The sequence below is a fragment of the Salvelinus sp. IW2-2015 genome, unplaced genomic scaffold (assembly GCF_002910315.2).
Source record: "Salvelinus sp. IW2-2015 unplaced genomic scaffold, ASM291031v2 Un_scaffold4441, whole genome shotgun sequence".
NCBI classification, from domain to species: domain Eukaryota; kingdom Metazoa; phylum Chordata; class Actinopteri; order Salmoniformes; family Salmonidae; genus Salvelinus; species Salvelinus sp. IW2-2015.
Window position 1 is genome coordinate 76,398 of NW_019945711.1, and position 10,905 is coordinate 87,302.

Below are 10,905 nucleotides of genomic sequence, written 5' to 3' on the forward strand. Positions count from 1 at the left end.
ACCTGCAACCAGAGTACAGCTTTTAAAACCCTGACAACAGAGTACAGCTGTTTTTAGTAACCCTGTCAACCAGAGTATACAGCTGTTTTAGTAGACGCCTGACAACCAGAGTACAGCTGTTTTAGTAACCTTCAACCAAGTACAGCGTTTGACCCTGTCAACAGAGTACAGCTGTTTTAGTAACCCTGTCAACCAGAGTACAGCTGTTAGCTAACCAAGGTTTATGTCAACCAGATACAGCTGGTGTAGTAACCCTGTCAACAGAGTACAGCTGTTTTAGTACCCTGTCAACCAGAGTACAGCTGTTTTAGTACCCTGCAACCAGAGTACAGCTGGTTGTTAGAACCCTGTCTCACCAGAGTACAGCTGTTTTATGTAGCCTGTCAACCAGAGTACAGCTGTTTTTAGTGAACCCTGTTAAACCAGAGTACAGCTGTTTTAGTGACCCTGTCAACAGAGTACAGCTGTTTTAGTGAACCCTGTCAACCAGAGTACAGCTTTTTAGGACCCTGTCAACCAGAGTACAGCTTTTTAGTACCTTTCAACCAGAGTACAGCTGTTTAGTAACCTGTCAACCAGATACAGCTGTTTGTGACTTGTCAACCAGAGTACAGCTGTTTTAGTTAACCTGGTCAACCAGAGTACAGCTGTTTAGTGAACCCGTTCAACCAGAGTACAGCTGTTTTATGTAACCCTGTTCAACCAGAGTACAGCTGTTTTAGTAACCCTGTCTCCAGTACAGCTGTTTTAGTAACCCTGAGCAACCAGAAGTACAGCTGTTTTAGTAACCCTGTCAACCAGAGATACAAGCTGTTTTTAGTAACCCTGTCAACCAGAGTACAGCTGTTTTAGTGACCCTGTCAACCAAGTACAGCTGTTTTAGTAACCCGTCAGAGTCAGGTTTATAACCTGCAACCGAGATTACAGCTGTTTTAGTACCCTGTCAACCAGAGTACAGCGTTTTAGGGACCCTGTCAACCAGATACAGCTGTTTTAGTACCCTGTCAACCAGAGTACAGCTTTTTAGTACCCTCAACCAGTACAGCTGTTTTAGTAACCCTGGTCAACCAGAGACAGCATGTTTTAGTCCTGGGTCAGACAGGTTTGACCCTGTCAACCAGAGTACAGCTGTTTAGTAACCCTGACAACCAGAGTACAGCTGTTTTAGTAACCCTGTCAACCAGATAAGCTGTTTTAGTAACCCTGTCAACCAGAGTCAGCTTTTTTAGTAACCCTTGTCACCGAAGACGCTTATTGACCTGTCAACCAGAGTACGCTTTTAGTAACCTGTCAACCAGAGTACACTGTTTTAGTTAACTCTGTCAACCAGAGTACAGCTGTTTTAGTAACGCTGACAACCAGAGTACAGCTGTTTTAAACCCTGTCAACCAGAGTACAAGCTGTTGTAGTAACCTGTCCAACTCAATACAGCTGTTTGAACCCGTTCAATCGATACAGGTTTTAGTACCCTGTCAACCAGAGTAACAGCTGTTTTAGTAACCCTGTCAACCAGAGTACAGCTGTTTTAGTACCCTGTCAACCAGAGTACAGCTTTTAGTGACCCTGTCAACCAGAGTACAGCTGTTTTTAAACCTGTCAACCAGATACAGCTGTTTTAGTAACCCTGTGTCAACCAGAACAGCTGTTTTAGTGACCCTGTCAACCAGAGTACTGCTGTTTTAGAACCCTGTCAACCAGAGTACAGCTGTTTTAGAACCCTGTCAACCAGAGTACAGCTGTTTTAGTAACCCTGTCAACCAGAGTACAGCTGTGTTTTATAACCCTGTCAACCGAGTACAGCTGTTAGTAACCCTGTCAACCGATACAGCTGTTTTAGTGACCCTGTCAACCAGGATACTGCTTTTTAGTAAACCCTGTCAACCAGAGTTACAGCTGTTTAGTAACCCTGACACCAGAGTACAGCTTGTTTTAGTGACCCTGTCAACCAAGTACAGCTGTTTTAGTAACCCTGTCAACAATACTGCTGTTTTAGTGACCCTGACAACCAGAGTAAGCTGTTTTAGTAACCCTGTCAACCAGAGTACAGCTGTTTTAGTGACCCTGTCAACCAGAGTACAGCTGTTTTAGTAACCCTGTCAACCAGAGTATGCTGTTTTAGTAACCCTGTCAACCAGAGTACAGCTGTTTTAGTGACCCTGTCAAACAGAGTACTGCTGTTTTAGTACCCTCGCACACCAGCAGTACAGCTGTTTAGTAACCCTCCGCAACAAGAGGACAGAATCATTGTCTTTTCTAGTTCGTTTTTTAGTTGGTTTAGTTAGTTCTAGTTAGTTCTAATGAGTCTAGTTATTTTCCAGTAGTCTCCATAGTCTTATCTATGATCAAATTAGTAGTAGAAGATGAGTTGAGGATAATCACAATGAGAAAATGTGTTCACTTCTGACTGGCTCTCGCTCACACACACTCTTTCTTTCTTTCTCTCACTCTCACCACACACACACTTTCTGAATACATCTCTCTCTCTCTCTGAGGACACACACACACAACACACACGGATTGTCCTCTATGGTTAATGATGTGTCAGATGAGTCCGTCTGCTGTAAAAGCAGCTCTTCCACGATGACAGAATGAATGTTGTTGCTATAACTTTCAGTTCTCTCTGTGTAACCGTATCCGAGCTGCACATTTCGTTGGCCTCACTCGAGAGCTATTAATTGTTCATATTGCGCTCATGAGTTCGATACATAGCTTGATGAGGTAGTGCGTTCTCATTTTCTTATGCCTGACACCTTAGTCCTCAGATGAGGCGTCTCCAAGCGTAGTCTTGTCACGAACAGCTACTGCTGATGACCTTGTTGGAGCTGGCAAGCAACTAATGTGTCTGAATTGTCTCTTACTGCCTGCCAATACACTACTTCTGAGATAACAGAAAAGATATATAACATATTACTTAAGCATAGTCTTCTTCGTATACACGATACTATCCCCGAAGCACTGATGGCCAAGCCACTGTCCACGCCCCATTATATATTCCCCCGATTCGCGTCTCACTTGTAGCCGTGGAGAAAGAAACTGATCATTACAGAGCCGTGTGAGTTAGAAAAATATCGACAATATATTTATAGCGGAACACAAAACGCCCCACCGCCCCCCCCCACCCCCCCCCCCCCGCATACTCCCCGGCCCGCAAAGGCAAATTATTCTCCAGCTGCACGCCACCGAATGCGCCCGGAAACTCGAGCCCGACATCCCCCCCCTCCCACCCCCCCCCCTACTTTTATACTTATTCGAAATAATGTTTCAAGTTCTATTCAAAAATGACCACATGATATTGGTAACGTACATCTAATAGTGCTATTGTCTGCATAATAACAACCATATGGTCTACTATTAAGCACAACACTCAGTATCTAGTCCATCTCTCATATCAAAACATAGATGCTATCCTACCCTGTTCCTTCCCTGTAAAACTTAGATACTTGACTACTATATTCCTTTCTCAAAGTACCTACTTTTTCTTTTTTAACTCTGTGTATCGAAAAATGATCAAATAATGATATCTACTCCTATCCTGTTAGGTCTGTTTATACTGTAACTGGTTTTTCCCCCCCATTATATGGAGCTCGTCACAGAGATGAGAGCAAAACCCTGTGTTACATCGAGTTTCACAAAGAAACGAGCAACTAATATTTAGCTGCCACGAGACCACTGCTCATCTCTATTTGTAACAAGCACCTGTAGCACAATGCTCTCAATGTGACGCAAGCCCTACCTATCGCGGTATCACCCCCTTAGTGTTGAATTACAATTAGTAACCTTATTGGAGCACTCTGCCTCTCTCCATCATTCGCATTCCGCTGAGTACTAGTTTCAACTATAGGTGATGCGGATTTACCATATAGACTACCTGCAGGATCGCAAGTCCACCGCCCTCTGTGTTAGAGTAGTGATGTCGTGTTGCTTCTAGTAAACGAGAGTGCCATTTGCGCGTGCCCTCCTTATGAGATCCTTGCAAGCCAACAAGTCCACCTGCCCCCTGTAGAACCCACAAAATCCACCTGCTGCCCCTCTGTGAGATCTATCGAACACTGTGATCTGCGATGATACACGAGCTGTCACTTTTCTTCCTTATCCTCTATTTGTAGGTATCACAGTAGACAGATATGCCTCTCGGGTATATCCATCAAAACGAAACCAGCATCCACATCATCGTGATATAGTAAATAGGTAAACCAACTCACGTCCCCTCATTCTAAGAACAAATTGCTTCCTTCAATGCTATTGCGCTTCGAACTCAATGCTAATGAATTTCTCAGAGTTTATTTGCTGTTCGCCATTAGACCAGAGATAAATGATTTTGCAATGGCGAATTTATATATTGAGTATTTGGTCCTCCACGATTATGGTATGATGACCACTGGAAAACTATGAGCCAATGTGATTTCTCTTTCCAGTACACTTAGACTGTGTGACGTATGGTAGAGATGTTCGCCTATATAGCATTATTTCATATAATAATATATGAACAAGGGTGATATTACTATATCGCACCGATTCTCTTTTTCTTCTATCTGTTTTTCTCACTGGGCATTGTAAAACCCTTCTATTAATGCTAGTTGCAACATCTATGCTTGATGAAGCATTACATTATTCTAGTCACTGCAAGACCGCTCTCCAAACCACCAACAGTCACTAGCACATAACAAATCACTGAGCTCAATTACAGAGCGTCATTAATTTTATTTATACTAGTGCGATTTCAACACAACTCCACACAGTAGGATGTATGGCTTTCTAATAACAGCAGCGAAAAACGTTGTCTATTTATTCTAGTAACATTGAAACTAGCTATTTTAATACATTTCAGTAATTAAGACTAAGATAAGATCTATTGTAAATTAACCATTTCTGCTCTCCACGGGTTAGTTGTATCCAGTAATTATGATAACCATCTCAATAAGAACACACAAATCGAAATACCAGCTATAGACCAACTAGATGAGAATAGCCAGCAGCTATCACATACTGCCAGGCAGTACCCCACCAGCTATGAGCTCTAGATGGGTGAAGATACCAGCCTATGACTCTACATCAGCAACCAGGTTGCGCCACAAGCTTGAGAAGCTCTGTTACAGCGGTTGTAACTCGAGGTCAAAGTGAGATAAAAAGAATATTTAGAGTACAAGGATGCCAGGCTACACATGATCAGGCTGCACGACATGACGACCAGGAAATGTCGGTGAATCACGCCGGTAGACAGTACCAGAGCACTAGTGACGCGACATCTAAGTGGGTAGTAGTGCTCCTGCCCTCGTCCGCAGCCGAATAGAGATTCTGACGCATAGCCAATTAACACAACCGTAGCGCGGTCATTAGTAGCTCGTATTGATTGAGACGCACATCAGTCGAGTATTTACGCAGGATCTGATGCCCCGACTCTAGTGCACGTACGGATGGTGCGTAGCACGCAACCATTGTTGATAGTACAGACATAATCACGTCCTACCTTCTAGTCGACGGCAGGGAACTTCTGACGCGGAGTATGATTCCCTCGAAAGGATGCAATCAAATTCAACTTGGTCATCTGGTGTGATTGCACAGTACCCCTACTGACCCTAGAGGAATACCAGCTATTGGAACATCTAGGAGAGAAAAGTAACCAGCTAGACTCTAGAATGGGTGAAGGTACCAGGACTAATGGACATCTAGATAAAAAAATGGAAAAAAAAAAAACGTATGTTATATATAACAGACTGATGACACAAAGTGGATTCATGTGAATAATAAAGAGGACTTTATATTCAGGAACTTGAATCTCTATAGTGATGATGCAAAGATAGTATTATTGATTGTATTTTACACACAGTAATATAACAGAGAGAGGAGAGATAACTATAGCTGGTCCGATCTGTTTGTCTCTTGCAAACTCCATTGCTCATTGTCAAGCCAAAACATGACAGATTACAAGGAGTCGCATGACAAGCCAACAGACTTGGCAGCACGACAGCGCAGATGCAGCACAGTGGATTAGTTGGTCTGCTCTTTTATAGTCTGACCTGTGTTGTGTTCAGCGTGAATGTGTGCATCTACCTTTGTCTGCTTCCCTGCTGTGTCTGTCGTGTAATCTGACTGTTCTTGCGGTGTTGAAATGATACGTCATTAGCCAGTAAAAAACAGGACAACTCTTGCTCTGCGTGTGTCTCTGTATCGTCTTCTCAGCTGTTTCCCCTTGAACACAAGCGACACTATTTTGACTACTTTCCGCAGCAGTTAGACACAACTTAGTGTATTGTATTGCTTATTAGAACTGATATGTTACAGAACAGTGTTTTAGTAACCCTGACAACCAGAGTACAGCTGTTTTAGTGACCTGTCAACCAGATACAGCCTGTTTTAGTACCCTGACAACCAAGAACGTCTACAGCGTGTTTAGTATGCAGAGTACGTTTAGACCGTGATCAACCAGAAGTACGCAGTAGTACTCAGTCCAGAGGCAGCTGTCTTTAGTATCTGTCAGAGTAACACTGCAATCCTGAAGCCAGATGGATACTAGTACATGTTTTTAGGTAGGACCCTGCAACCAGAGTACAGCGTTTTAGTCGACTACCGCAGTCAGGCTTTCATAACCTCAACCCATGACGTGATTTTAGTAACCCTGTCAGCCAGACGTCTAGGTTTAGTGACGTACAGACATTGTTGTTAGTAACCCTGTCAACCCAGAGACAGCTGTTTAGGAACCTGTCAACCAGAGTACAGCTTTTTAGTACCCGTACCAGACCCAGGAGTATAAGCTGTTTTAGTAATGAGCTCTGTCAACCAGAGTACAGCTGGTTTTAGTGACCCTGTCCACCAGAGTACAGCTTGTTTAAGTTAGACACCTGCGTATCAACAACGTACAGTGTTAGTGACTGTCAAGACGAGCTGTTTATATGCACCCTAGTTCGAAACAGAGTACAGCGTGGTTTTTTGAACCTTCAACAAGATGGGATAACCAGCCGCATTTTTAAGAACCCTGTCAACATACAGCTGTTTTTATCATGCCATGCTAACCAGAAGATCTATCATCTAGATCGTGTGCTATACGATACCCTGTCAAATCCTATGAAGTTATCAGCTTTTTCTGTGAAGTTGAAGCCTCGTCTATCCATAAACGCCCGACATTTACACTCTTCACATTTAGTAACTCACTGCAACTAGAAGAAACACTAGTTTTTTAGACATTGCATGCAACGCTGAGTCAAAAGGATAGATAACTCGAACATATTAATTATACCAACTCCTGTGCAATCCATTATTGTACAGTCCCGTCTTATAGTGACCTCCGTGCAAACTCTAACAGCAAGCCTATACCCACTATGTTTATTTATTTACACATGTCAAACCAGAATTATACTAACATAGTTATGAGTATTACCCTGACAACCAAATGTACTGAGCTTTTAGTACCCGTACCTAACCAACACACAGCCAGAAGTATTCCGACTTAACTTGTAGTAGAAACCCGTCACTCCAAACAGTTTACGGCACTGCTTTTGTAAAGCCCTGTACATAACCTAACAGCTGTGTATCGAAGCTGTATTATTCAGTGATAGCCTCTGTCATAGACAACAGTACAGGACTGACTTTAACTGAAATCTTAAACCCTGTCAACCAGATACAGCTCGTTTATCTACAGCCAAAACCCTAGTCACCAGCCACGTAGGCATGTCGTTTGTTAACCCTTTGTCCAAAACACAGAAGACGGCATGTTTTATAACCGACATGACAAGCCAGAGTACTCTGTTTTATTATCCTCTTCATCCAAGCTAAGTACATGTTCTGGATCTCTTAAACAACCCTACCTATACAGCCCATTAGCAGCTTGCTTTTGCAGATCCTCTCAGCGTAGCGCACAGAGAGTACAGGCTGTCTTATAACCACCACCGTTCAACCAGACATGAAGTACACTGCTGTTTGTACCAGACACCTGTCACAACCAAAGTACATGACTGCGTTTTTTATCGCAAACCACTGAAAACTAACCGATGTTAGCTACAAGACGTTTTTCTCGTATGTAACTCTCGTTTAACCAAGGACGTACAGACTTTTTAATTTGGGAACCCTGTCCGCAATCACAGCAAAAAGTACAACACTGAGTTTTATTACACTCGACGAACCCAGACACTATATCTTGGCCTCGTTTTACGCGACCGTCTGTCATCTCAGAATAACAAGGACTGTCTATAGTAGAACTCCTTGGTCAAACACCAGTATCTAGCTTTTTATAACTGCCTGAGTCACCACTCAGATGTACACTGTTGGAGATATAACCCTGACAACCAGAGGGTACAGGCTGTTTACTTAACTACATTATAGTCAGCAAGGTTACACTGTTGGATAACGCTTGTGCGAACCGAGAAGTAAACAGATTAGTGTATCTCCTGTTCAATATCAAGCATGGTTTAAAAACAGTTTATAAAACCCTGATATCAACCAGAGGTATACAATGACTGTTTTTAATTAAGCGTCCTTGTCATACCAGAAGCTAACGTACGACATGTTTATAGTGACGCCTGTCAACACAGATGAGTCCAGCTTGTTTTAGTACCCCTGTCAAACCAGTAGTACAGCCTATTTGTTAGAAACCGCGTCAACCAGCAGGTACAGTCTGTTTTAGAATTAACACCCTGATCAAACCAAGTATACTCAGACTGGTCATTGACCCCGTCAACACAGTGATAAATAATGCTTGATATTTAATAACCTAGTGTTCAAACACATCTAGCGAATACAGCTTTTTAAATATAAAAATTACCTGTCTACCACGTAAAACAGCATTATTGTTTGTTATAGTTTAACCCTGTCAAACCACGTGTATCTGCGTTGATGATTAACCGCTTAACCCGTCGGTTTCAACTCGCAGAATGCCTAACCCACAAACATCGGACCATCCGCGATCGTCCCAGCCGAAAGTTACAGCTTTCTTAGTAACCGCCTTGTGCGACATCCCCTAAGGCAGCGTCAATCCTGCCTGTTTAAGCTGTCCACTACAGTCCTGGTTTGAACCAGCTGTTCACATCCGGCCGTGATGTAGTTCCCGCTAGGGCGTCGCCGCACAATGCGCCCAGAGCGTTCGGTTGGCCCGGGTTAGCCTCATTGTAATAGAATTGTTTCTTAACTGACTTGCCCTAGTTAAATAAAGCATAAATAAATTTAAAATATATCTATCCTTATATGCATGTACGCGTAATAAGCTGTTGGGTAAAATATGTTCATTTGGTTGAGCCAGTCAAATTCAAACACTAGTGTCATCTTTTTATGTAGGAGATACAGTTACACAATTTTATTTTATTTATTATTTTTACTGTTTTACTAAAACAGCTGTACTCTGGTTGTCAGGGTTACTAAAACAGCTGTATCTGTAACATATCAGTTCTAATAAGCAGATACATACACTAAGTTTGTGTCTAACTTGCTGGGAAAGTAGTCAAAATATGTGCTTTGTGTCAAGGGGGGAAAAACAGCTGGAGAAGACGGATACAGAGACACACGCAGAGCAAGAGTTGTCTGTTTTTTACTGGGCTAATGACGTATCATTTCAACACCGCAAGAACAGTCAGATTACAACCAGACAGACACAGAGGAATGGCAGACAAAGGAATAGACATCGTTCACGCTGAACCACAACAACAAGGCTAGAATAAAGAGCAGATCCACTATCCCGTGTGCCAGTCTGCGCTGTCGTGCTGCCAAGTCTGTTGGCGTTGTCATGCCGACTCCTTGTAAATCTGTCATGTTTTGGCTTGACAATGAGCAATGGAGTTTGCAAGAGCACAAACAGATCCGGGACCAGGCTATAGTTATCTCTCTCTCTCTCTCTGTTATTATACTGTGTGTTAAAATACAATCAAGTAATACTATCTTTGTCATCATCACTATAGAGATTCAAGTTCCTGATATATAAATCCTCTTTATTTATCTCAAATGAATCCACTTTGTGTTCATCAGTCTGTATATATATAACATCACTGCTCTGTGCCAATCACACCAGATGACCAAGTGAATTGATTGCATCCTTCAGACGGAACATTCTGGTCGAGTTCCTGCCCGACTAGAAGCGTGCGCGTTGCATCAACCAATGGTTGCGTGCCACGTCATCGACTGTGCAGTCGGGGCATCAGATTGCTATAACATGTGATGTGGTTAAACACATATCCCGGACGTTGTGAGATCTGGCATGCGTCAGAAATCTATTCGGGGGGGGAGGAGACTCAACCCATCTGTCGTCCTGCTCTGATGTCATCACCCGGCGCTGATCCGATTCCTGGCTCCTCATTGGCTACTGGACGTAAAACATTTAGTACTTCTAAAATATATCTTTACTCCTCAACTTTGACCTCGAGTTACAACCGCTGTCAACAGAGCTTCTAAAGCAGTGGTTGCCAACCGGTGGGTCGTAGCCCAAAGGTTTTGAATGGGTCGCGGGTGTCTGAGTGAAATACATTTTTATATATTTTTTTGTTGTTTTTGAGATACTAGTCTGAACTGAAACAACTAACACCAGGTAGAATGTACGTAAAAGATTATCCTTAGCCTACATTTAAATCATTTTAATTCTCAGAAAAATTACATTTTTCTTCAATCACACTATTTTCCCATATAAAGCTATTAGCAGTGTGATTTAGCAGATTGTGTGAGCTTGCCAATATTCTTCATCAAGATTGTGAGCAATATGGAATTAATGAAAAAAAAAAAAAAAAAATGGGAATATTGTTCCCCATGTCTAATATAATTGCTACATTTACTGTCAAAAAATAGTATTTAAAAAAAAAATCCAAATTGCATTTTGGCAACAACAACAACAAAAATCAAAATGTGAATATTGGATCGCGACAGAAAACCTGGTTCAATTTGGGTCCCGAGGAAAAGAACAATTGAGAAGCATTGATCTATAAAAGGTTGTGG